The following is a 27,277-nucleotide window of genomic DNA, read 5'->3' as shown; positions in this document are numbered from 1 at the left end:
CCGATGACTTCCTCTTCTGCATCTTGGACACAGCCCTGGGGCATAAGGTGTAACAGATTTTACTATAGTTATCTCTTATCTTTTGTTAGGGCATTATCTCCTTGCTGCTGATTTTGTGCATCTATTGAAATGTATTGGTCTTCTCCTATTAACATTTCTATCGGGAAACCTTGCCACTATGTTTCTGCAAGCAGTTTCAACAGCTGAGCTCTCTAATTAGCCATTGTTCTCCAAATAACACTGCTCTGCATAGTTTTAACTGCCTCTTTAAAGTTTTTCTAATGGTTGATGGTATCTCCATTTACTCCTCAAATACGGGCAGGTTCTACAAATTTTGAAGCTCTTTTTATTAGGCTTAGGTTTCTCCTACCTTTTTCCCTTGTTCTTAAGTTTTCACTACCACTTGGTTATTTTTTGGGGGTTCTTTATGTTAAACTTAATTCCCTTTTTTCCCTTGTTCTCAGATTTTTTGAGCAATTATTTTCTTGGTCACCACTACTCAATCTTTCCTCACTTTATTCTCTTTAAGCGTTCTTTTCTGTTACTATTAGACCCTGTTCATGAAGATCCCCCTTGTGGCACACTAAGTGGCTTTTCTTTACTTTTTTTTTTTTATTTTTTATTTTTATTTTTTTTTCCTTAATGGCGTCCCATTGTTTTTCAATGGTTCCCTGAGGGGTTGCCGCACCCAGACCCCATTGCTACTAATCTGAATAGCTTTAGTTATGGCAATTACAATAACAAACAGTAGCCTAGCCACCAGGAGCAACAAAATTACTGAAAGGAAAACTATCAAGTGCGCATTAAAATTTTTATAGCGGCTTTTCACGTAGGACCGCTTCAAACGTATTTCTACTTTCACTTTAATTAGACCGCGTTCCACGCGCCAGGACCGCTAATGGCGTGTCCCGATACCCCCCGACCCGCGTTCTACGCGTTAGGATCCCGGTACCCCTCAACCCGCGTTCCACGCGTCAGGACCGCTAATGGCGCGTCCCGAGACCCGCGTTCCACGCGTCAGGACCCCAATACCTTTCAACCCGCGTTCTACGCGTCAGGACTCCTGATACCTTTCAACCGGACCGCACTCCGCGTGTCCCCAGGACCGCCAATTGCGCATCCTGACACCCTTTAACTTTTTTATAACCGGTTCAACTTGTATACAAAAAAAAATTTTTTTTTTTCAAATATCTTACCTTGTTTTCTTTTATAAGGCCTTCATCTTCCCGGGTTTCGGCACCAGTTATCGGGTCCCCTCTGCCCGCAGAGAGAGACACGACAAATGTCTGAAGCTTTGGAAGTTTATTGTGCACAGTACTTCTCTTACGCTTCTCTTTCCCCTAGCTTCTGCGCACTCCCAGCTTCCCTTCTCCCAGCTTCTTCCAGCTCAGCTCCAGCCGCCGCTTCTGCTGCTGCTGCTGCCGTCGCCGCCCTTTTGCTCCGTCCGTTCCGTTTCTCTCCCCCATCCGTTCCTCAGCTTCTCTCTCTACTCTCCCACCCACCAGGCTTATATACACTTCAGTCAATCAGGGGAGAGTACACGAGATAAACGCGGACAGCTGCAGGCGCAGGATGGGTACACGAGGGGGGGCATGCTCTAATCACATTGTTAACTAGCCAATCATTAGAATTCGCTGGTTGTTTACTGTATAGCCGGCCGCTCTCGGCTCAGCGTCAGGCGCCATCTTGACCATGTCTAAGGCCGGGGTTCCCGGGAACCCCCACAGTCATTCTCTGTTAGGGGCTATAAAAGGAAAAGAAAAATAGTTCACCCAAACTATAGTGAACTGTCATTTCTACAAAAGCCAATGTCATTACAAAGACCAGGACCAGCCAGAATTAAGTATCTCTACATAGAGTGTCCTTGTGAAGTTGTACAGAATCTCTTAAACACACATTATTGGTAATCAAGAGCTTAGAATGAACAGCTCCATGAAATGTAATGATCATAGGCCAGCATACCTGATTTTTTGGTTTTTCTTTGAATGCTCAAAAGAAAAAAATCAGCATTTATGTGTGGTTATAATCAATGCAACAATAACAACTTCCTCTTGAACATCGGATACTAAAACTTGTTCTGATCATCAGTAATTTATCACATACTCACGGGATGCTTATTTTCAAACTGGGACAATTGGAATCACTGGTAATCTAAGAGGAATATTAATATTCATCATATTTAGCAATAAAACTAATAGTTTTCTTTTAGTGAAAAGTATAGGAACTTTTTAAAGACTAGTCATGTCAATATTTTTATAAATTATTAAAATTACCATTTGTAGACAATGTGTTTTGAAACTCTGGGCAAACCATCTCTGTGGTGGTCCCATTTATTCATTAGTTAACATTCAAAGTTGAAGTATTTACTAGAGACTGATTAAATTAAATAGTACTGCTATGCTCTATTGGATCTGACCTCAAATATTTCTGACCCTCAATTTTAAAAATTATAAAGGAAATGATTGCATAATTCTTTGACCTAATTGTACAGACTTCAGTATTTTTTAACAGTATTCTATATCTTTGAAGTAAATTCAGTAGTTGACCATGATAAGAGGAAAACATTCAAAACCAGCATGGAAAAGATGAAGTATGACTAACAAGAATAAAGTTATTATCATCACAGCACCAACTACACTTCTAAATGAATCCACTGTCCTCTTCAAATTCCCCATACAAAAAAGATACATCAGCCAACACTGCAACTGGTCACCATGAAATTTTGGTTTGTTCATATGAAAATAATGCAGCAAAAGAAAAGAATTTATCACAATTTGTTATAAGAATTGTGCTTGTAACACTTTATAAAGGTGTTGTTCATATGATTGCAAATCAGATATTTGCATGCTTTCAAACACAATTCTTTTAATAAAGAGTAATAAATTCTTTCTTTAGAAGCTTAAATAGAGAGGAAAAAACAGTAAAACTAGCTTTCAAAGGAAAATTCTGCAAGTAGCTATTTTACATGGAAAAAGTCATAGTGGTACAATTTATGAATGTCTCATCACACATGCACAAAAATGGCATTATACATGACAGAAGTAGTCAGAAAATATTGAAATAGATCTAAAAAGATATGAAGGATTTACACATAAATAAAATCATCATGCAAACTTTTGCCTCCTTTAAACAAAGAATTAAAAGTAAATGTTACCAACTGGTTAGCACTTTCTAAGTTGCTAAAATCAGATTGGCATTTAAAAATCAAATAAACTAGCTGGAATTTATTTTTCTGTCATATAATTTTCTGAATTTTGGTAAAACATACTTAAAATGTTCATTCTACTTGCTGATAATCAAACTTTAGTTAAGAAGCTCTGTTTCCATCTTATATCAAGAGCCCAGCAATGCACAGATAAACTGAATATGTTGTTGCATCAGCTAATGAGAATGGGCACGTTCATTTAAGAGCACCTGGTATTAGCATTCAGTCACCTTTGTGTAAATTATTCACACAGACTAGCCACTGTAAACCCAGAGTGAAAATTATAACAATGGAAGATTATGGCCAGTATCTTACTAAATAAAAGTGTATGAAATTTAACAAAAGAAAGAAGGATCAAAGTTTAGCACAATGCAGCAATAGACAGCTGACAACTTGGATAAAAATGTCAGAAAGCAACACAGACCCAGGGCTACCCATTATTTACTGTGTTGCATTCAGGAATGCTAGACTTCAGATGGATAAATTAGACTGATTTCAGGTTGTTAACCATTTTTGTCTACTGTGCTAAACTAAATTTTGTAGTAAATGTACTACTGCATTAACCCTTCAAAGCAATTTTCATTAAAATGCCTCATCCATCATTTTTCTTCAGGCATTCTTTCATCATAGTCATGAGCCAACATCTCAGCCTGGGATCAAAATCATGATCTCAGAAGACTGGACTTCCAAATGAAGCCTCCCGCGGGGCCACAGGGCCAGGAGTCCAATTCTTCTCCCCCAAAGCATGGCAGCCTTTGCGCCTGGAGCAGGTGGAACTGCTGCTCCTTAGCTCTGAAGCCCAGGTTTGTGGACTAGGGGCACAGTGTACTCCCCACTTTGCTGTCTGGCCATTGCAGGGGAATTGTTGGATGGTTTTCACCCACCCAGGCTCCAAAGAGAGGTCCGGAGAGGTCTGAGACAGTGGCAGCACCTGGGAAGGTGCTCCACAGCTGAAGGCTGTACTGGGACCAGGGCCACCATAACCTGGTCTACCAGGGAGTCTGCTCCAGATCCTGCTCCCTCTACCTGGCTGGTCAGGTATGGTCAGTCACCACCCCACCACCCCCATGTAGCAGTATCAGCCCGCATAGGGCCATGGTGGTAGGGGGAGCCCTGGATCCTCCAGGCTACTTCAGGGGTCAAAGGAGAGGTTGCCATGGCACCCGTTCCAGCACTTGCCGCTCCTTTCCGGTTTCCCTGTTCCAGTATACTTGTTTTAGGGTGTCTAACATGCTCCAGGTTCTGCCTGGTATTCACCACAAGGTCTGAAAAAACTCCAGCATGCCTCCTTGGCCTCACCAATTATGCCTGCAACCCAGCTGCCATTGGAACTTCTACATATGCATACATGCAAAGCACACAAATTTATACAGGGAGAAGAGAATTTATAAAGGGAGAAGTACAATGTAACCCCAACCACCAAGTACAATAATCAAGATTTGAGATAGAAAAGATGCCACTGAGAAGGATCAGTTCAGTGACAGGTTGCAAGAAGTTTACCAAGAAAGTTTCCCATTAATCTTATCTATTGGCACTTGATGTATTACTATTTCAGGAGTTTTCCACCCTCACAAGATTCTGAAAATACCTTGTTTTCTGGTGGCAGAGCTTCACAGCTCAGCTCCTGCCACTGCATGCTGCCCTCTACTGGGCATCAGGAAGTGCCACATGAATGAACCAACTAACAAATCTAGGCAGTTCACTTTGGGTACTGAGGGACTGATCTTTCTATGCAGAAAAACTGGAAAAGTATCTCTTTCATTACATTCTAGGATTTTTTTTATTTAAATATTCTACAAAGGCAAGATTTGAATGATAGTGCAAATAGTGCATCGTGAAAGATATCTGTAAATCCTGTATCACTAAATGGCCAAGAGTGCATGGTTTGAGTTACAAAAGTGAATTTACTTAAAATGTTACTTCTGGAAGGTATTGTTCTTAGTTTATTGTACCCTTACATGCTATTAAGTGTCTTTCTGCAGGAGAAAGACTATTTAGCAATATTTTTTGTGTAAAATTTAGAACTAGCTCCTGACACATCCAGCAATCAACTCATTAATATTTCAGTGGAAGAAAACAGCAGTCATCAATTATTGGCATTTGCTACACACCATGTACTTTACACATGATATCTATTCACACCTGTAGAAATGCCATCAGGGATACAAGTATGTTTTAATGTTATGTATTCAAACTTCAATTTTGGGTTATGGACTTTGTATTAGTATATTAAAATGTTTCTCTACATTTCTTATTTGATGTTCCCAGCTTTGGCCCATCACACATTATTTTGCTGTGAGACACAGCAGAAGATGGAATCTGAATTTTGATTGCATAAGGCCACATCCTTGGCAAATGATGACAGCTGAGCCTGAGGGCTCACCTGTATAATGAGAAAACCTATCAACTGTGAGGATGCTGCAAGGTAGGAAAACACCCAGATGGTCAAGGGGCTGCTCAGCCTTCTCAATGCAGCAATTTGAATAGCCAAGGGAATCATGTTCCCAGCACTGCTGGCTAACTTAGGGTTATCTGTACAAATGCATTATATGACTTTAAGAAGAATATTGAGTTGGCTGAACTCCATTTCTTTTTCATTAGCTTTTAAAATGTGAGGCAAATAAATCACTGATAGTTAAATCACTCACTGCAGGAAGGGAGAAATTTGAAAACTGCACATGCTTCCCCTCCTGCCAGCATCATGGAAATATTGAGGAGGTTTTCTGTTGTGTTTATCTTCCACTGACAACTCTCCCCTGCCCCCTTCCCTCATCTCTTCTGGAACCTGGACCCCCTCCTCTACCCCTTGACTGCTTGGGTGCAGCTGCTTGGACTTTCTCTCATGGTAGCTGGGGGTGAGCTGCATTCCAGCAGCCTGTGGGGCCTGCAGAAATTTGGAGATAGAAATAAAAGTAGTGTTGCCTTGGGTGTTCATTCATCATCCAGATGATACGTTCGGGATCTAAAAGCTGCTTCACTGGAACAGCTCACATTTCAGTAAGAAGTGAATGTTGAATGATAACTTCTATTGTACCTTGCAATTGCTATGGAATGAAAAAGTAGAGCAAAACAGAGAATGGGGGGCACTGGGAAGCTGGTTGGAAAGGGGAAGTCTGTACCAACTAACGGGAAGCAATGGAGAACCTCACGGGACACTGACACAGAATCAAACTTAAAGGAGGTGAGTGAATGAGCAAAGTCCCATGAGCCACAGGTGGAGGTGGGAAGGCAGAGTTCCCAGCAAGCACAGGAGGGAATGTCCAAGAAGGAATGAAGAACCAGTGTGGCTGGAATGATGAACAAGAGGAGAAACAGGAGAAGATAGTGGGGTAAAAGAAAGGAGGCCATTTGAAGGAACTCACCTTTCACCTTGAATGTGGGAGCCCTTCCAGGGTGTTGGGCAGAGGTGCTGCAGGAACTGGTTTGCCTGGGTTCTTGTTAGGAACAGATGGAGTGGGGGATAAGGGCAAAGACAGGAAGACCAGTCAGGCCACTGTAGTGTCCAGGGAGGGATGTCAGTAACTTGGACCAGAGGGAGGGATAGAGGTGCTGAGAAGTTGGCAGATACTGGATAGCTTTCCACTCTCAACTTTGGGTGGGGGTGAGAGACAGTATTTCCTGGTTGTTTATGGGACAGGTTTGCAGTAGAGTGTAGGGAATCCAAACATGTCGGCCTGAGCAAATGGATGAATGGAACTCCTTTGAATGAAATGGAAATTATATGTTTGGGAGGGTAATTTGTGAATGTGAACTGTCCCTGGATATCTGAAAGATTGTCCTATAGGGCAGGAGAGATTTTAACTGAAAAGGTAGATATAAGCACCTGTGCATGACCCAGATATTTCAAGCCATGACACTGGCTAACATCTAAGAGTCTAAAGAGAGGAGGCCCAAAGGCATGTCATGAGAACAAGGAGAAACCAGCAAAGAACAGTTTAGCAGGGGTGGCTGTGATGGAGGAAAGAAGTGTGTATGTGGTGACCAGAGGGAGTTCATCAAGGAGGGCAAGTGCAGGGAGGACAGAGAACCAATCTGTGGATTCAGCAAGGTTGAGGGCACCATGAAGTCTGAGAGTAGTCTCAGTAGAACCCTGGAGAGTGCCCAGAAGAAGAGAGAAGTGGGGGTGAGAGTAGAGATGATTCTGCAGTGAGAAGGGGACACTGATGGCAGTATTATTTGGGGAGATTATCTGCTGAATGGAAGGACCCTCATTTGTATGCAAATTATTCAGATGAGCAAAATCCTGCTGCCCTGTGTGGCTGAGTGGGAAACTTCAGGAGTGATGTCTGGGATCCAGGACTTTTGAGGATCCCAGATGTAAGCAGAGCTAGTGCCTGGAGCCTTGGGTAAGGGGCTGAGATCAGGGGTTTTGATGCTCCTGGGTGAAGAGACAAGGTGAAGAAGCCATTGACATTGGGGTCAATGCTGTCTCAATGACCTTTAGGCATCAATGTCAAAGTCTTGAAATTAGGACTATAGGGGAGATGGTGAGTCTTGAGGTGGGCAGAGGAGTAATAGCAGAATGGACAGGCCAAGCAGTACCTTGACACCAAGCTGGGCTCCATCAATAGTCCAGGGTTCTGCTTCACCAGTGCAAAGCCCATATGCACTAAAAGAAAACAGCATACCCACATAGGAGGAATATCATATCTTAAACAAGACTGGAAATTGTCTGTTTCAGGTTGTTAAGGACTTTAATGAAGTTGCTATTTCCAAGTCACTTCCTAAGAGGAGTCCTTGGTTAAAGGCAAGAAATTTAGAAGTCTTTCGGATTGCTCTAGGGTGAAAGGAAAAAACCCATTTGCCTATATTGAAAACCAGGCAGGGAAGCAGCAGTATGTTCAGGTGCATACTGCCTCCCATTCCCTCCATGAAACCTGACTTTTCTTAGAAATCTATCAGTGCTCAGCAGGAGAGAATGGTATACTGGACTATAGTGGCACAAGCACAGGCTGTCTCTTTTAGCCTCGAGCACAGATCTTTTGCATCAAGGAAACCTTCAACATTAACAGGGCTCATTGCACCAGCTCCAGGTGTCTCAGGTTGGGGGATGCACTGATGCTGCGCTCTGCCTCAGGCTCACATTCTGGCCCTGCTGGTCATGGTGGTCCTCAAGGCGATGACCCTGAAGGACAGAAACCCTTAAAGAACATGTATCAGATAACTTTGCGAAGTCTCCTGGTAACTTAAAAAAATTAGGTAAAATGAGGCCTGGGGTTAGTTACTAACTACACACGTTTCCCAATCACACCAATAAGATGAATTGCTCCTGAGTTGGCAGAGAAGTGACAGGGCACCTGGTAAAATATTGCTAGAAATTTAAGAATCAAACCAGGCACAGTGGCACACATCTGTGATCCCAGCAGCTCAGGAGTCTGAGGCAGGAGGATCACAAGTTCAAATCTAGCCTCATCAACTTAGGATGCCATAAGTAATTTAGTAAGACACTGTCTCAAATTAAAAAAAAAAAGAAGAAGAAGAAGGACTGGGGATGTGGTTCAATAGTTAAATGCCTCTGGGTCCAAGCCCTGATAAGAAAAAATTAGAAAATCAGCAGGATCCTTTTTCTCATTTAGACTCCTAATACAGTGCTGCTTACTAGGCTTGTTCCTACTAGTGAGTACCAAGTTCTTCCCACCTACTGCACATTTGCATAGCACAACATGTCCTGGACCCCTAATGCATCCCACCCATACACCTGAGCTGCTGCACCCTGAGTAGTCCCTCTGCCTAGGCATCCTCTCTCCTGGTCCTCTGGGCCTCACCCTGCAACTCACCTGGGTTCTGCGAGCTATGCAAATCCACCCAGGTCCCATTCCCTGAACCCACAGCACTTGAGCATCATGATTCTCGTTGAGTGGGAGGCAAAAAACTCCTTTCCAAGAGGGGGTGCAAACTTGGCTCCCCACCTTTGCGGGGACAGCCTGTTCCAGGCAGCAGTCAGAGAAATGGCTGGGGGAAATGGGAGGACCTACCTGGCCTCCCTGTGAGATGCACCACTCAGCAGGTCAACTGTTGATCCTTGCTCACTTGCCCCATTTCAGTTTCAACCCTGCTGGACTGGCCTCTTCAGAGCGCTTCCAAATGAAGCCAGCAGTGGGGATGCACCTGGTAGACTCTGAGATGCTAAGCCTAGTGGGATGGAAGAAGGATTGACTCTACCTGCTTTCCTGCCCTACCTATTAAGCATCCCCAGATTTAAGTGACAGTTGATGTTATGAAGCGATGTGTACTTGGGCACCAGAATCTTAGCCCTTAGCACTGAAGAGTTTTTAACCAAATCCCTGCAGTGGCCAGCTTAAGTAAATGCAGCCACTGTCACCTTGGATTCAAATGAAGACATCCCAAATCCACTTCTTGGCACTGATCCCTGCGAGTGGATTCACTGCAATTTGTAAGCTTTTGAGTATTTTGCATCACTTAAATCTGAAAATAAATAAATTAATTAATTAATAAATAATTATGTAGTATCAGTCTTCATTGTTTTCAGGTTTCTCTCATTCTTTGGCATTGCTACTTTTTTAAAAACCACCAATTCTTTCTTTTAATATTATAGTTGCATTGTTGTGCATTTAAATCCTTGATAGACACACACACACACACACATACACACCCCAGAGACACATTATTAAGGCAAGCATTTATCTTTTATTGAGACACAGTATTTGTGTATCTCTGTGGTACATTGTGGTAATTCAGTACCTATACAGAATGCATAATAATTAGGGTAATACCCACTTCCATCCATAGGGAAAATGGATTGTCAGTCTCCCTCACTCAGATATGCAGGAAGCAATGAATAAGATATTAAGTCAGGAACAATGAAGCATCTGTTTTCATATATAACCCCGATACCACACTTGGCATCTTGCTGGCTTTGTTTTAATCCTGCATATAGGCTAAGTAGGACTTCTCACTGCAGGGGCTGCCCACTCACCCTTCGAATAAAGGCATGCCAGGTCTCCCTGTGGCACTGTGCCTTCTTGAGGCTGCCTGGTATTGAGTAGTTATACGACACCATCTCTTCAACCATTACTTTTTTCTGTGTTGGGAATTGTGTGTTCTTCTACTCATTTTTAAGTATATCATTTTTAAGTATATGTTTTAACCTAAAATTACCCTACTGTGTTAAAGAATAACCAGAACCAATCCTTCCTGTGTTTCGGGACCCCCTACTTCAACTTCTCTGGGTCCTCCCATCTCCTGCTCTTCCCAGTCTCTGGTACCCTGCTTCCATTTTGTTCTTCTGTGATACTGACTCATTAGTTTCCACAAATGACTAAGAATTTGTGGCATTTCTCTCTCAGTGTCTGGCTTATTACACTTAACACAATCATCTCCAGTTCCACCCAAATTTTAATGAAAATGACAGGATTTCATTCTTTTCATGGCTGAGTAATAGTTCATTGTGTATTTATATTACATATTCTTGATCCTTTCAGACACTTCAGGGCATCTGGGTGGATGCCCTGTTTACCTGTTACCAGTAGTCCTGCAATAAATGTGTGTGCAGGTATTATTTGGTATGACAAGTCCCTCTCCTTTGGATATATACTTTTAGTAGTTGGATTGCTGGATCATATGGTGGCTCTATTTTTAGTTTTTTGAATAATCAACATATTGTTTTCCACAATGGCTGTGCTAATTTACATTACTGCCTACAGTATGAATTCCCTTTTCTCCAAGTCCTCTCTAGCATTTGTTATTTTTTAAAAATAATCTTTATATTACTGCTTTGAGACTCCATCTGTGTCCTATAGAAAACCTCTTGCACTGTCAGGGTCTAAATGTAATGTCATCTGTGCACTGTCCGTGCACACATATGTCCATAACACATTGTTCTATTTATCATATCTTGAAAATATTCTAAAAACTAGAAAAACCTAACTCCTCTTCCTCTAATCAACTTCAGAATTGTTGCACTAGATTGCAAAGTGCAATCAATTATGGAATCCTGTTAATTTGGGGCTCTGTTAAATTTAGACATTGGTTTTCTTCCCCTAAGTTTTGGAGTCCTCTTTCTGATTTTTCCAGAAAAGTTCTTGTGCTCATACGTGATTACAAGGAAGACGCCTATGGTGTCAAGTTGCTGCTGAGAGTTAGTCATGGAAACCAGCCTTGGGAGTCTGCTGGGTAGTGACATTTCTCAATGAATGCTCTAATTTAAAATTCTGATTCATCTGGTGGATAGTATGCCAGAAAGATGGAATTGGGAAAAGGAGGAGGAGAAGAGGAGAAATGTTAGTGCTTTAGACGGGGTGAACTGCTCCCAGACATCATGGTGTCCATTGTAGCATCCATCCAATTGTCCAGCCCAGGGCTCAGATGGAGCCAGTTATCAGAATGTGTTGCCAGAACCTGCATTAATCACAACTAGCCTGCATCCTTCAGCAAGTACCTATACCCTATGATACCTTGGACACTCTCCAGTGAGTCTTCCTTAATGCCTTTTAGAAAATGGTATAGTTTTGCTGCCTACTGGTATTTCATGTCATGAGAGTCATCGCTGGGAACCACATTATTTCCATATCTGTTTATCATCAGTCTTTCACCTTTAGGTTGTGAGGGTCACCTGGGAAGGGACCTGGTCTGTCCTCTCACAGTACTTAGATACAATGGTTCTTGGCAAGCAGTAGGTACTCCATTAATATGTTTAGAGAGAATAAATGGATGAATGGATGGATGATTAAACTCAATATGGAATCCAATAGGAAATCAGTCTACATTATCTCTCTCAACAGCCCCATATGTCACAGAATTCTTATGATCACTATTCTGAAGAATTAAAATGCTATTAACAACCAACCAACCCATAACTGTTCTCCTTTGTTGGCTCAAAAAAAAAAAAAAGAAAAAGAAAAAGAAAAAAAAAACAGAAGGGGATGGGGTAGTGGGAGCAAAAGTGTCATTCAAGATGGAAAAAGTAGGAATACACAGAAACAAATGGCAGATGACTAAATACGACTTATATTCATGTGTCAAATACATATCAACATTATATCGACTATACCCACAAAAAATTTTGTACTTGTAATGAAAACAACTCTCAGTACTCAGTCTGCAGAGCTTCTGCTTTAAAAACTTGCCTCAGGTGAAGCCCAGACACTTGTAATTGTGGAGCCCCTCTGATGATTCTGAAGCCTGACAATGTCAGAGCACTGACAGTGGCCCAAGAGGAAAAAATTGAATTAAGTGTAAAAAATGTGATGAATCCATTTTTATGGATAGGTCAGAGGTACCTGCCATAAACCTGACTCTGGACCTCACAGTTTGACAGCCAACCTTCAAATATCAGGCAGTGCACTGCTGTTCTGATCACATAAAAGCTGTTGAGGATAATGTGACTAGCTTATTTCAGTAAATCTCCAAATTTAATACACAATAATTGTAATAATAACAATTACCTAGAAGCCTTAGGTACAGATTCCATATCCTGCTCTTCCTAGTTCCTGATCCAGAGGTGGAGCTCTTTCAGCTGAGTGCCAAGAAGCAACTAAGATGAAAACACTGCTACAACCTGATCTGGGAAGTGCTGCACAATAATCCTGCCATGCTGTACTGGCCACACATGCCAATCCCATTTCAGCATGAGAGGAGATTGCACATGGTGTGAACACCAAGAGGTAAGGACCCTTTGGAGAACAATTAGGAAACTGCCCCCATGTCTGCGTGTCTGTTAGTCACAGTAGTCCAGAGAGAACAAACCAATAAGATAATGAATACATAGTTCTCCCTCAGTATCCATGGAGTATTGACTCCAGGACCCCTTGCAGATACCACTAATGCTCAGTTGTTATATCAAGTATTACTTATTCACAGCTCCCATTTCCTTTGAAAAATGGCTTTTTTAAAACTGATACATAAAACCACAAAGTTGATTTGATTATATGTATCAGTTTTAATGTCTATAGCAGCTTAACTCACAATAGCTAACCTATGGAACCAACCTAGGTGCCCTTGAAAAGATGAATTGATAAAGAAAATGTGGTCTATATACATATGTTGGAATATTACTCAGCCTTAAAGAATGAAGTTATGGCAATTGGAGAATATCATGCTAAGCAAAATAAGTCAATCCCCCAAAACCAAAGACAATGATCCAGGTCTCATTTTTAAAATAAAGTTACAATTTTAAAGCCATTTTTAGGACTGTGAATCACTATCTTCAGGAGACTGTTTCTCTGCATGTAAGCATCATGGCCAGAGCACCAGGAGCATGTTGGATGCTTCCCCTGTGATTTAACCTCTTGGGCATCTGCCCTTCTGCTCAGATCAGGATGAGGACCTGTCAGAGCACTGTTGGAGGCTTCCTGGCTGCTCAAGGTGTGGCCTGGTGGTCAGAGTGTCACAGGATCCTTGAAATAAATTTCTTCTGTGTGTGTAAGAATAAAGGAAACCCTGGAAAGAAGGATGTGTTCTTGTTTTCTTCTCGCCTCCATTTTATCAGAAGAGCTGCCTTCTCTGAAGCATATGGTGGCAGCCCTGGTTTGCATACACAGTGTTACTAAACCTGAGCTTCCTCAACAGATGTGCTGATGCTTGGTCTATACACTAAGGGGCACTAATGGCGATTGGGCAAGAATCTGGCCAGTGTGATTTCATGAACAACCATGATCAGCACATTGAACTTGAATTTCATCTGAGTGGTTCATTTGGTTACTGCTTTCTTAGGACTGTGTGGAGCATGCAAGGCCCACCCCATCCTGTATCCACACATGAGCTGAAAGCTACCCTTTGATCCCAAATGCCTGAAATAAATTGTGACCTTATCAGTGCATAAGATTCTGTAAAAACTTGTGCTCTTCTGTGCCTGTGCCTTCTCAAGAGATCTTTCTTCTCTTAAACTTAATATCAGTAGGCAATCTGAGAGAAAGGGAGATGGATACAGAAGGGTCTCCTGACCAGAAGAATGGAGATAATTCTTTACTCTCTAGAATTGGGTTCCTTGAGGCTTACTAAAGGGGGGAGGGATAGTGAGATATTTGGCCATTCTTTTATTAGTATAACAAAATTTCTGAGATTATCAATGTAAAAAGAGGAAAGGTTTATTTTGGCTTAGAGTTTTGGAGCATTCAGTACCCAGGCTCACTATGATCCATGGATGTGGGATCCAAGGGCTCAGGCAGTCCTGCCTGTACAGTCTTGCTGGTTGCAGTCCACATGGCCACTATCTTGGGCAGGTGTTGCATACTACCTGTACTTTTCCTCAGCAGTCGTACCTGTCACAGCATCTCTGCCTTCCTGGGGTCTCACTGCAGCTTCAGCTTCACTCCCACAGTGCCACACATCACCCTAGAAGGGGCTATCTTGCAGAGGCTCAATCCTTGCCATGCACTGCCTGGCCTTCCAGGCCATTCTCTTTATACTTTTGGTGGGAAGTGAGTTGTTGCAGCCATTGCAGAAAATAGTATGCAGGTTCCTCAAAAAATTGAAAATATAATAGTATGATCCATTGATTCCACCTCTGGATTGTTTGGTTACAGAAAATAATTCACTGTATAATCTCAATATATTCTTCCTCACACCAACATACTTATAAAATATAATCTTAATAAATTTGTGGAAGAAGAGCCCTATAACAAAAAATGTGCCTAAGTTCCTTGTAAGTCATAATGCAGTCCCCTAATGTCAGCCTCCAGATTTAGATGCTGTAGCAAACCTTTATTTGTTTAGATCATATTCAGAGCATTCCTGCTTGCAGCATGTTAGAAGAGCTTTTTCCCTCCCCTGCTCTGTATCATACTTTTCTGTCAGGGTCCAGGAGCGGCTCTGCTTGAGACTGAGTGTCATTAATTGTCATACTGACAAAATGATCAAGAGACCATCAACTTCTGACCATTCCTATCATGTCCCCTAGGAATCAATCCTTGTCCAAAGAATCTGCCAAGAAACAGCACCTATTCAGCTCCTGTCATTCGCCCATCCTTCTTTTCAGGCCCTCACCACCTGCACCTCTCCATTCTCCTCCAGGCATGCCCATGGGGTGATGGATTGCAATGTGTAGTTTTGTGATGGGGTCTATGTATATACTAACATGTGTGACTCCTAACCAACTTAATGCATTGCTTATCATCACCACCACTTATTGTAATACCATTATAAACCAGACACTAATGGGATTACATCTTAAGGAAATGAAGAATGTTAAGAAGCAAAATTATCCTTAAGAGCACAATTGCAATCTACCCAAATATTCAGTAAAAGAAGATCATGTAAGTTACAGAGCATTCATACTCAGAAAATCCTCTTGTGGACATGAAAGCTAATGATCTAGGTCTTTTGGTTGGCATGAGAAATGTTGTTTTTTATGTGAAAAGGAATATCAGTTAATTTTCAATTTATGTGCCCAGGGGATTGTGTGTATTTACATATAGGGATAAAGTATGGATCACCACTGTCTTACTTGGGTTCAGACTCCCACAAGGTACAATTAACTGAGCAGCCAGTAACAACACGAATTTATTTCTCAGAGTTTTGCAACCTGGGGGTCCACCATCAAGATGCTGGTATGTGGATTCTGGGGAAGTCCCTGTTTTGGGTTGCAGACTCGCAGTTTCTCCTTGCATCTTCCTATGGTGGAAAGAGGACCAGAGAGCTGTCTATGGTTTCTTTTCCAAGGGAACAAATCCTGCTCATGAAGGCCACACCCTTGTGACCTAATCACTTCCCAAGGGCCCCACTTCCTAGACCCACCAGCAGGGAATTAGGGCTTCCAAATATGAACTTTGTGGGAGGACAAATATTCAGTCTGTAACAAGCATCATGTATTCCACTGCAGTTTTAAAGAAAATATGTGATTTACTTACAAAATAATTATAGGAGTGTTCAAGGAGGCCATGCTGGCTAACTCCACTGAACTTCATTTTCCCCAAATATTCCCAAGCACAGGCAGAACAAGGTAAAACCAGTAACACTGAGGAAATGTTTGGGAAGAACATATCCAAAGGGTGTCACTGGCCCAAGAGCCTTGGGTTTATGTCTTCCTTCTTAACTGTGCTTGGGTAAGTTCCATTTGGCCTTCTGTACCCTCTGGCCACACTGCTGCATCCTACCTGGGGCCGTGAAGGTGAGTGCTGACCTTTCCTGACTCTGTCAGTGCCTTACTCACTCTTGACTTCTAATTGGGATCAGCGAGAGAGTCAGTCACCTGCAAGGGAGAATAGGAAAGTGGGGAAATAAGGCTGAACTTCTTATGCTGATGTAACCACTCCTGTCAAACAGTCCAGTCCAGGAACATACCTCTTCTTGTCCCCTTTAACCCAGAGGGATGTATTGTCAGTTTCATGGGGTAGCCAACACCCTCAACATTTCAGTGGCTACTAGAACAAATATTTGTGACTTTGTTCTCCTGGTCTTGGCTAAACTTGGTCCAGGCTGCCAGTTGGGTTCAAATTTCCCCCATGGGTCTCCTTTTTCTGGATCCATCAGAGCATGTTCTTCTGTTGGAAAATGACAGAAGCATAAAAGGAAGAGCATGGCAGGCAAGACCAGGTCTGGCGCTTGCTGGTATCCCAACCTCCACTGTATTCTATTGCTCTGAGCAAGTTCATCAGTCCTGTCCTAAACCAGTAAGGTGGAGAGGGACTCTCTATTCTGGGAGACACCTCAAGGTCACATGGTTCAAAAAGAAACACTAGAACAACAGTTCTCTCCATCCCAAAAGACTGACATCTCTGCTGCTGCTGTCTCTGGAATACAACACTATTGCATGTTGTTGACCGTAGACCCTGTCTGGCCCTATACTTCTCTACCTACATGGGGCGATGTTATAATAAACACTTTTAGTGTTTAGAAAACACTAAAAGTCAAAAATGCACCAATTCAGCGACTGTACCACACATCCTCGCTCTGAGCACAGCCCACTGTAGAGGGTCACAGCCCACTGTAGAGTCACAGCACAGTGTAGAGGGTCACAGCCCACTGTAGAGAGTCAGATGTTTCCTCTCCTGATCCTGAGGCTGACTGGGAGCAGGGCTCCAGCCACAGTCCAGCATCGTGAGAGATCATCACACTATTTATAATGGGTCCAGGAAAGGATGCAAATTCAAAATATGGTTTTTACTGAATGCATGTCATTTCTGCATCATTGTAAAGTCAAAAAATCCCAAGTCAATTGGCCAGGGGAACCTCCCTGGTGCCAGCCACAGTCATTCCCTGATCTTGCTGGGCTTGTGACGAGATGATGGGGAATGGCAGGGGGAAGAGGTGGGCCCCTGGATACAGGGAGAACTGGAGAAGTTAAATCAATCCACAGATGCTATCAACAGGCAGGAGACTGAACCTGAGAATACTCATCACAAGTTTCTCTTGGTTCTGGTTGAGGCAACAGTGAAACTGGATGAACTGGTGAGGAAAATTGGCAAAGCCTTGGAGGACTGGAAGTCCTACTGGGAGGCATGGAGTGGGGCGTGGGAGCAGCAGGCTCAGAAAGCCACTCAGGATGTCCAGAGGGCCACAGACATGCACTGTGCTGTCAAAGTGACCTCTGGCTACTGGAGGATAACAGGCTGCAGTTGACCTGGCAGGAGATGGAGAGTCTGGAAGTGGGGCAGACCAAGAGGAGGAGCAAGCTGGTTCTTAAGGAGGCTACAGCCAGGTTCCAGGTACAATGCTGCCATAGGTGGCATGTGACAGCTGGAGAAGAAACTCAAGAGGGCCATCAACAAGTCCAGAGCTTATTTTGAACTCAAGGGAAAGTACTGTCTGCAGCTTGAGCAGCTGAGGAAGACTGGAATGAACTGTAAGCCACACTGACACTGGCAAAGGGCGAGTGCTAGGCAGCCCTGAAAAACTTGGGGAGGATCTCCAATGAGATCCTTCACCAGCCTCAGCTGTGCTTCAGTGCCAAGGGGTCTGGGGGCTGTGGTGGTCACCAAGGGCAGTAGCAGGTCATTGGAGGACCAGGTGGGGAGCCAGCCTGAGCCAGATGCTGTTTCTGTAGTAACTTTGTGTTTGAAGATGACTCAAAAACAGTTTGAGTCAGGTTTAGTTCAGGACCTCTGAGCCCATCTGAGATATCCAACCAGTTCCCTGCAGTCAAAGGATCTGGCAGCCTGGATCTGTCCAACCCAGTGTCCCTGTCAGAGTTTGGGAAGATGTTCCCAGTGCTGGGTCCTTGAAGTGAATGCAGCAGCGCATCCTTCCCTGAATGTGAGGGAGAATGAGGAGACAGGGCAGAAGGGGCAGAGGAAAAAACAGTGCAAAGCCAACAACAATTGAGGTGTCAGTAACCGGAGTGGTGATGGTAGCAGGGCCAAGAGCCAAAGCAACACCTCCCCTGAGGGCCAAGCCTTGGAGACCAGGTGAAGCATCTCTCCTTTCAGGTCTCCAAGGAAAGAGATGGGATTTTTGCTGACCTAAAAAAATGGTGGCATCCAGGGCCCTGGCCCATGTTCAAATCAGTATTTATACATGAAACTGGAGAATGTTGTGCTAATAACATATTAAATAATATATGCCAAATCTTAAGCATCTACTCCAAACTACACTAATGAAGTTTCAGTGACCTTGAGGGCTGAAGGATTTCCATCTGGTAAGAGCTCTTGAGCTGGGTTTACAGAGCAGGGTTGTTGCAGGTGGACTGTGACCAGGGTCACAGCCTTTGAAGAGCAGTCCCTGTAACAGTGCTGAGGAATCAATAATTAGCTCCTGTGAAAGAACTGAGCCAGGTAGAGGGCTGGAAGCTTGATGAAACTGGGAGTGCCAACTTGCATCTCTTTTCCTTCTTACCCCAGTTTGGGGACAGCAAGATGTTCTCTCCCATTATATCCCAGAGCATCTAAATTTTAAAAAAAATTCTAAATACTCAGAACACACATTTTTGACCTAGTGAAGGCTTAGCATGAAATGCAAGAACACAATTCATGTCCATTACCTCTGGTGTTCAGAGGTGCTTTTTTTTTTAAAGCGTGCATGCTGGGACATTCATCAACCATTTTCTAGAAAGACTGCCATGAACTGCACTTTTTTTTAGGGGAAGGTGAATATGAGTGTGGGGAAGGGGGAATAGGGTAGTAGGGACAGGTCATAGAAGGTGATTTGTAACTTTGGGAAGGAGGTTCTATAGCACAACCTTATCCTGCCAGTCAAGGGGATTTATTCTAAGAGAATTGCCTGTGAAGAATTGTTGCCATTGTTATATCTAGCTTGACAAGGTGTTGATTTGTCTGTAGGTGTTACTTTATAAACAAATTATTTAAGGGTATGTTGCACTAGTATTCCTTAGAGGAGATTGTCCTTAAAGCTAGGAAATGGGGTAGGCATGTGTTGGTTAAGGCTGTTAAATAGAAGCAATGGTGTCTGTTATGCTCATACTATAAGTATTAAGACTGCTCTTTTTATTTTCATGATTATGCATATTTAGAACACTGTATTTTATTTGTCCCATTACAAGAAAATTTAGCATTTCTAAAAGAAAGCCACCTCCCCAGTTCATGTTGTTTGTTAACTGTCAGAGCTGTATACTTTAGTCATTGGTATATCTCTTCATACTGTAGTGGTTTCTCCTTTTTTATTGATGAATACAGTATCCTGATTACAATATTATTTGGTACTTACCTTAATACCTTGAGTATAATAAAAACTGCTTATGAAAAAGAATCCTACGTCAAACTGTCTTCAGTTGGGGTCTGCCTGCACCTGTAAATAATTCATGCATGTGTTATTTTTATTTGGTATTTCATTACTTTAATATATTTTTGGTGTTTCTATCACTTACCAACACTCCTCAGCTTACCTACTGTGGGGATGTAAACAGGTTCTTGATTGGACCCTGAAGAACCCATCATGGAACTGAACACTTCCTCTAAGCCCAGTTTGGGGTGAATAAAAACCATATTTACAAAAATAGCACCCTCTCTTCACTGAGTTCATACACTGCTGTGTGCCCTGCACTCAAATCTTTGCATGTGTGACCTCATATAGTTACTATAAACAATCTGGGCTGGATGTTCGGTTATTATTCCAATACAAGGAAACTAAAACTCAGAGTAGTAAAGTGATTTACCTGAAGTCAATTAGGTAGGAGGTTGAAAAGACAGGATGTCAACCAGCTTCTCCTGGCTTCACAATCCTTTCCTCTTGCACTTTCCAGTCTCCTATTGCCAAAAAATATTGCTTTGCAAATATAACCTCATACATCTGCACTCCATCTTTGTAGATAAGGTTAATTTACAGTGCCCAATTGGTGGATGAGAAAATTGAATCTCAGGTAATTGAACCTAATTCTTCAGAGTTTCTTAGCTATAAATTTATAAATCTAAAATACCAATCTAGTTCCACCAGAATCCAAAATCCATCCTCCTTTCACACAGCTCATGGCTGGTCATATCTACTCTCTTACCAAGGCTCCATCCTGAGAAGGTCCCAGAATGAACACTGCTGGCTCTGACCACAGCCCCCTGGACAGAGATTGGCCTCCTCTAGCCTTGCTATAATCTCTTCTCTGATTGCCTGACTCCTTTTCAGGCTCTTCGAGCTCTCTACTCCTGTGTCAGTTGTTCAGTGACATCACCTGTCATTCATGTTTTTACAGGTGTCTGAGGAAGAGAAAATTCATATTGATTTTAGAATGACTCAAGATGTAAATGACTGGTCATGATTAACATGGCCACCCTAAAAGGGGATGGTATTGACTTGACCAGGGGTATAATTCTCATGATGGCCCCAAAAAACTCAATTACAGAGCAGCCAAATGTCTATGTAGATCCTTAAAGTGGTCACAAACTACCTGAAAATCTGGGTACTGCTCATCTAGAGCAGTCCATAGCCTCTGTCTGCTGGATAAAAGTCCAGTGACTTCCTTTGGAATTGAATCAGGTGTGAAAAGAGCTCCTATGCCATTTGGTTATGAAAAATGGTTATGATGATGAAGATGATAATGCAATAGCTAATATTCATAGACCACTTTGTATACATCACTTCATTTTGATATTCACAAAGTCTCTTCACTAGCTGTTCTAGTCAGCTGCAAGTGCTAAACAAAATACCTGAACCTTTGAATGTTAAAAAAAAATTTTTTTTTCTCTACATTTGGGAGGCTGGGAGTTCAATGTCAAGGTTCTAGCAGATTGAGCTTCTTGCTCACAGCTAGCTGCCTTCTCACTGTGTCTTCACTTGGCAGAGAACACATGAACCCTGGTCTCTTTCTCACCTTCTAAGAACACTCAACTCCTCTTGGCAGCCATGTCCCCATGTCATTATCTAAATCCAACTCCTACAGACCCCACTTGTCATGGCATTGAACTGGCATTAGAGATTGAAGATATAAATTAGGAGGAGAAACAAATATTCAGTAGGGAAGCCATATGGGATCCTGGGCATGTTTTGTAGCTTCTGTGTGCTTCTGTTTCCTCTTGCAGAAAAGGATGATATTAACACCTAATCTAGGTACATGTGTATGTGTGTGTGCATACATACATATCATTATATTCAATTTAAAAATAAATTACTAGACAATATGTGCAAGGGACTCTAGATGTTTTTAGAACATGAATATATGACTCTAAGTATGCAAATATAAACTGAACCCAATTCTAAGAAAAATTTTCAGTGTGGGAATAAATAATTCCCAGTGAGAGAATAAAAATGGGGTTTTGTCCAGATGATATAAACTTTAAAGGAGATCAAATACATACTCATGAAATTTAACTTGATAATGTAGAAGCAATTATATATTTATATTATACATAATATGAGAACTATGCATTACTGTATTGTGCTTCCACATTTAGAAATCAATTGTTAACTCAATTTTTTCACAGTCATTTCCAACATCAATGTTTTCTTATGTCCAAAGCAAAATTTTGAATCTTCAAAGGCAATTTCCAGGACTCCAGGTTCTGTTCCATCTAAGAAGAGGGAGAGAAAGGTCTTTGTGAATCAGAACATTGTTGACAATCACAGCAAAGACTTTGTGTGGCTTAGTATATGTGCAAGTTCATCCTCTAGGTGTGTATCTGTGGTCACAACGTACATTCCTTTAAATGACTGCACAACACCTGCATACAACACCATCCATACACTCAAAAAGGTAAGGCCACATTCAAGGAATCCTGGTCAAATCTGAGTTCAATTTCTTTAACATTCATTTTCCTGATTACACCATGTCACCTCTTAAGTCAATATGTTCCCACCCTAACTATACATAGTATGTCAAAATGACCTTCTTGAGAAACCCCTACATTAAGCATTCCTAAGGACTCCCTCTTTTTCATGGGAAGGGGAGTCTATCTAGAAGTAAAACATGAAGATGGTACACCCCAATGACAATGATGAGGACCCCTTGGGTGCTGGAATCCTTCTTTATAGACTGTTTATATAATTTTTATAATTGCTGTTTTAAATGAGAAATAAAGACCGTGTTTACATTTCTTATTAGAAATTAAAGAGCTTGACCAATCTCAGGCTCCAGGACCTCCTGGGTGTGGCCAAGTTCCCTCACCCCCTTCATCCAGGCAGTCAGCGCCCCAGACACCAGAGGCAGGCATGATCTAGGAGGTGTCCAGATTTGTGCCCTATGCAGCAGGAAAAGGGGTCTGAAAGAGGACACTGAGAAATTCCCAGCCTGAGAGCATGGAGGGAGGCCTATGGTGGGGGACACATCCCAACTCACAACAATTTTCCTGACAGTACTATGAATTCACTACACTTGGGCAAGTAGTGGTCCTGGCCACCCCAGAGGAAGATTCAAGACATGTACCAGCTCAGCTGTGCTGTCACAGGGAGGTCCTGCACACCGAGTCTCAGGCTCACGTTCTTGGCAACCTCACCCCAACTTTTTCACCACTGGAAGAGGAGTGCTAGTCTGTGGTTGCACACAGCTCATCTGGTTTATGGGTGATCCCTCTCTATCCCAGGGTCCTGGTCTCCACTGCATCCTGCCAGGCAGTACCACCAAAAGGGGTCAGGAGGATTCACCTCTGGGAATAACAGCACCAGGCACCATGAGCACCAGCGACACCTTCACCTTGCAGGCTGCAACTGGGAGCACCCGGGGGCAGTGAGAGGACCTGAGGAGCATCCATTTTGGACAGTGGTCCCAGCTGAGGGTCCCTCCTGCCTGGCTCCTCCAGGCACTGCTCACAATATTTTTCACAGTCCAGAAACCCACCCAGCACTCCACCTATGATGAAGAGTGGCAGATCTTCACAGCTGAGGGCGGAGGAGCATGCACAGCTGCTAAGTTATGGGAAGCTTGAGGTCCAAAACTCACACCTAACTCTGGCAGGGTGTCCTTCCATCTGCAGGACACCAATACGCTTGACAGATTGAACCTCCCAACAGTGAATGCTGAGGGAATCTCTAGGTCTGTAAGGTGTCTGCGTTGGATTGAATTGGTCAAAGGTGAACAGGTCTTCCACTGTGGAATCAGTAGGAGGCCTACTAGTGTCCCCAGAACAGCTAAGCAAAGACACACTCAAACAATTGGAGAATCTTTATACTGAATTTGAAGAAAGCAGCCCAAAATAAATAAAACCAGACTTTGTGAGCACACGAGCTGGGGTATTCTGGCTTCCCTACAGAGGGAAAGGACAGTATACCAGGGTACCAGTCCCTCCCAGCCTGCCCTGCTGAAGCCCTCAGTCAGAGATTGGGGGCACTCATGCCCTGTTTTCAGCAGGTGTCCCCTCCAGTGTTCCCAGAGGAAGTGCAGGAAGACAGTCCCTGATCCCAAGCTACCACCACCAGAAAACTTGCTCCCCAGCAGTTCCCCTTCTGTCTGGCCAGACCCTTGAAGGACCAGGACAGCTCTCTGGTCAAGCGCTTGCAGGGCAATGGACAGCTCTCTGACAGGTCTGGGGTGGGGCATGAGCAGAGGGATTCCTGCCTTTGCAAGAGCGCCTAGCTGTCAAACCCACCACCGCCTGCGCTCACCAGATACAAATGCTGGATCACACCTTCACTGTGACAGCTGGAGGACAGTGTCCTGTCCCAGGCCCAGCAAGTGATATCCTGGTGATGCCATCCCTGCTTGCTCACTTGCTGCACACCTGCAGGACCAGTCCTGTGCTGGTGCACCACCTATCTCCTGTCCTTGCTTCCCCTTTCAGAGGCCCATGGCATCTCCCGCTGGCAGCCCTGCTCCAGCCCACCACCACCCTCCTCCACCCTTGGTGGCATGTGGAGTGTGCACATTGGGACCTGAATCATTGCCCACCTTTCCAGAGAAGAGTGCCCTCAAGGAGGCATGGGCCTGTCCCTGTACTGGAAGCATAGGTAACACCAGCAAAAACCCCCATGTGTCACCCTAGTATCCACCTGCTGCATATCCCAAGAGCCGCCCTCTACCTGCCAGTCAGAGTCTACTCAGCCCTCCCACCACCCACCACCTCCACTGACTCCAGCCCAGCTGTGCAGCCATTCTGGACACCTCTGAGGAGGGGCACGTGCACTGCACCAGCACGAGAGGAGGGATCCCTGCCATCACCACAACTGCTGCACTTCAACCAACATCTACAACCCTTCCCAGAGGATCAGGAAACGTCAATGTGTCAGCTGGTGGATCAGCAGGTTCTGGATCCAAAACCGCAGTGCTCCCACTCCGCAGTCCCCCCAGGATCGAGGTATGCTCCAGGCACGCGGTTTCTGTGACTATCCCTCTTGCATCTGGTGCATGCACATGGACCTTTGCACATGGACCTTTGCACATGCACCTTTGCACGTGCATGTCCGTTCCTGGCATGACCCTGCTCATGCCCTGGCAGACCTTTGCATGTGCAACTTTGCACATGCACCTTTGCATGTGCGTGTCTGTTCCTGGCATGACCCTGCTCATGCCCTGGTGGAACTTTGCATGCGCACCTTTGCACGTGCACCTTTGCACGTGCATGTCCGTTACTGGCACGACCCTGCCTCATGCCCTGTGTCAACAGTTTTCTGCACGTGCCCAGGGTTCTAGAATCATTACCTTCCCTAGCCGCGACAGTGGTAACAGGTCTAACTGCTGTTTCTCCTGAAACCAGGTTCGCCGCACTAGAAGGACCTTTTGTGCTCGCCGCTATATTTCTGAATTGCGCCGTACTAATTGCTGCCATGGGTATGTCCCAGAGCAAGCTTTGCCCGTCACCATTGGCCCCCAGGGACCAGCCAGTGGCATCCCCCATGAAGCCCTATCACAGCTCCCACAGACTTCCCTATTCTGGTTGGCCACTCTGGGCTGCCTGGTACCATGGGGACACTCACAGGTCATCCTGCCGCCGGCTTGCAAGGGCACATTGGCGGTTGAATCAAGCACCTCCTAGGTGTTTGTCCAGGGTCCTGAAGACCGTTCTACACTTCCTGGGAGATGCAGACATGTCCTCCATCCTCCGCATGCCAGGTCTGGTGAGGAAAATGTTGCTGTCTGTTGCACCTTCCACTGATTCCTGCAGCACAGACCATCAAATCATCAAGCACATGCCTCCTATGGCACAGGAGCAGGAAGAGGCTGCTTGCCAGCTTGCAGGACTCAGGACTGTCCAAGACTGCTCTCTAGGGAAGGCTGTGCACAGAGCCCCTGTAGACAGTGTCCAAGAGCAGCCTAAGAAGTCAGAAGACACTGAAGAAAGAAAATATCAGAGGGGAGCTTCCATGTGACTGCAGGAACACAATCTGCCTTCAGGTCCCTGGTGTCCCATGGCTGCCTGCCTTCCTTTGTGCCCAGGCCTGGGGCTCTGCAGGTAAATGTCTGCACCCAGAGCTCCCAAGACAGAGCTGGCATGTCCCAGGCTACCTGTATGAGCTCCTGCCACAAAAGAAATGCTATCAGCAGCTCATACAGCTCCAGTCGAGGTCTCCGAGGCCTGAAGAGGAGGACTCCAGACCCTTCCAACCATGAGCTGCCCCTGGGATGCTCTTCATCCCCAGGGATTCCACCGAAGAAGGCCCACACTGAGAAGGTGGCAGAAGGGCGGGTGGGACAGTCATTGGCAAGGAAGGAGTGTTCATGTACTGGGAATGCCAGCAGGCCACGGAAACGGAAGATTCCTTTGCTTCATCACCGCCGAGGGGAACCTCTGAGGCTGCCACCACCTCTGGAACTGGCCTGTCCAGTCACCGCTGAAGACCTAGACCAGGAGAAGGAGAAAGTTCTGAAGCGCATCAACCACCTTCTGATGGGTGAGACCAAGGCCATGTGTGACAGCACTACCATGGCCCCCCAAGCCCATGTATGGGACCCCGCTGCATTGGGAGGAGGGGCCAGGCCTGTGGCATCCCTGGGCCTTAGCCAGAACTTGCTCCACCATCCCAGTACCACCACTGTGGCAGCCTCCACCCCAATGTGGGTGTGCTCTGCTGTCTCATCCCAGAGACACCCTCCCACCTCCAACCTTAGTGTCCTCTTCCCCCACAGCCTGCCAATTGCTGCTTTGGCCCTTCCTCCCAGACCCTCTCCCAGCACGCTAGCAGGCCTGACTCCACAGCCAGTGGCTCCCTTTGGGGCCACCCTCATGAATACCAGTTTGCCTTCCCAGTCCCTCCATGTGGGGCCTCCATCCAGCTCGGGTAGGAGCTTCCTCCCCTCTCACCAGGATCCAAAGCCCAACAGAACACACAGGGCCTCACTTGTGGACAGCACCAGCAGGTCAGCTCCAAGGGTGCGGCAAAAGGCTCTGCTTGGGAAGCAGGCTGTCATCTGTGGAGCCACCATTCCACAAATCCCTGGGGTTCCTCATGGGAAGATGCCCATGTCCCTCTCCTTTGCCAGCCCTCAATCTGGACACCTAGCAGCTCCAGGTCCAGGAGCAGCCCCAATCCCACCATTGACTGCAGGCCCCCCAGCCTTAGCCAGTCCAAAGCACTCAGCCCTTGGGGCTGACACACATCAAAACCACACCATGGGTTTCCATACAAGCACCCAGGCACATTCTGCTGGCAGACAGGATGCAAGGCCTGCTGGGCCATCAAATGCATTGGCCTCTTCCTCTGCAGCTGCCCCCCAGAGGACAAGACCTGTGACCAGAGTATGTCCTGACAACAGGCAGCCCCAGTCAACCTGTGAGAAACAAGTTCCATCCCCTTCCAGGCTGACAGGGTTAGTTACATCAAAGGCCACTGGAAGGACAGACTTGTCCCCAGGCCTGACTACTCCCA

The 27,277-nt window shown here is 44.5% G+C and overlaps 3 pseudogenes; 2 read left to right on the top strand and 1 right to left on the bottom strand.

Moving 5' to 3' along the window:
* Nucleotides 1-27,277, bottom strand: part of LOC124973588 (uncharacterized) — a 118,257-nt pseudogene that overhangs the window by 28,811 nt on the left and 62,169 nt on the right.
* The window catches only part of LOC124973587 (uncharacterized), a 68,509-nt pseudogene that overhangs the window by 32,381 nt on the left and 8,851 nt on the right, over nucleotides 1-27,277 (top strand).
* On the top strand, nucleotides 7,266-27,158 carry LOC124973603 (SH3 domain-binding protein 5-like; annotated as a pseudogene).

This window comes from Sciurus carolinensis, unplaced genomic scaffold (genome assembly GCF_902686445.1).
Source record: "Sciurus carolinensis unplaced genomic scaffold, mSciCar1.2, whole genome shotgun sequence".
NCBI lineage: Eukaryota > Metazoa > Chordata > Mammalia > Rodentia > Sciuridae > Sciurus > Sciurus carolinensis.
This window is presented reverse-complemented; position numbering and strand designations above follow the sequence as displayed.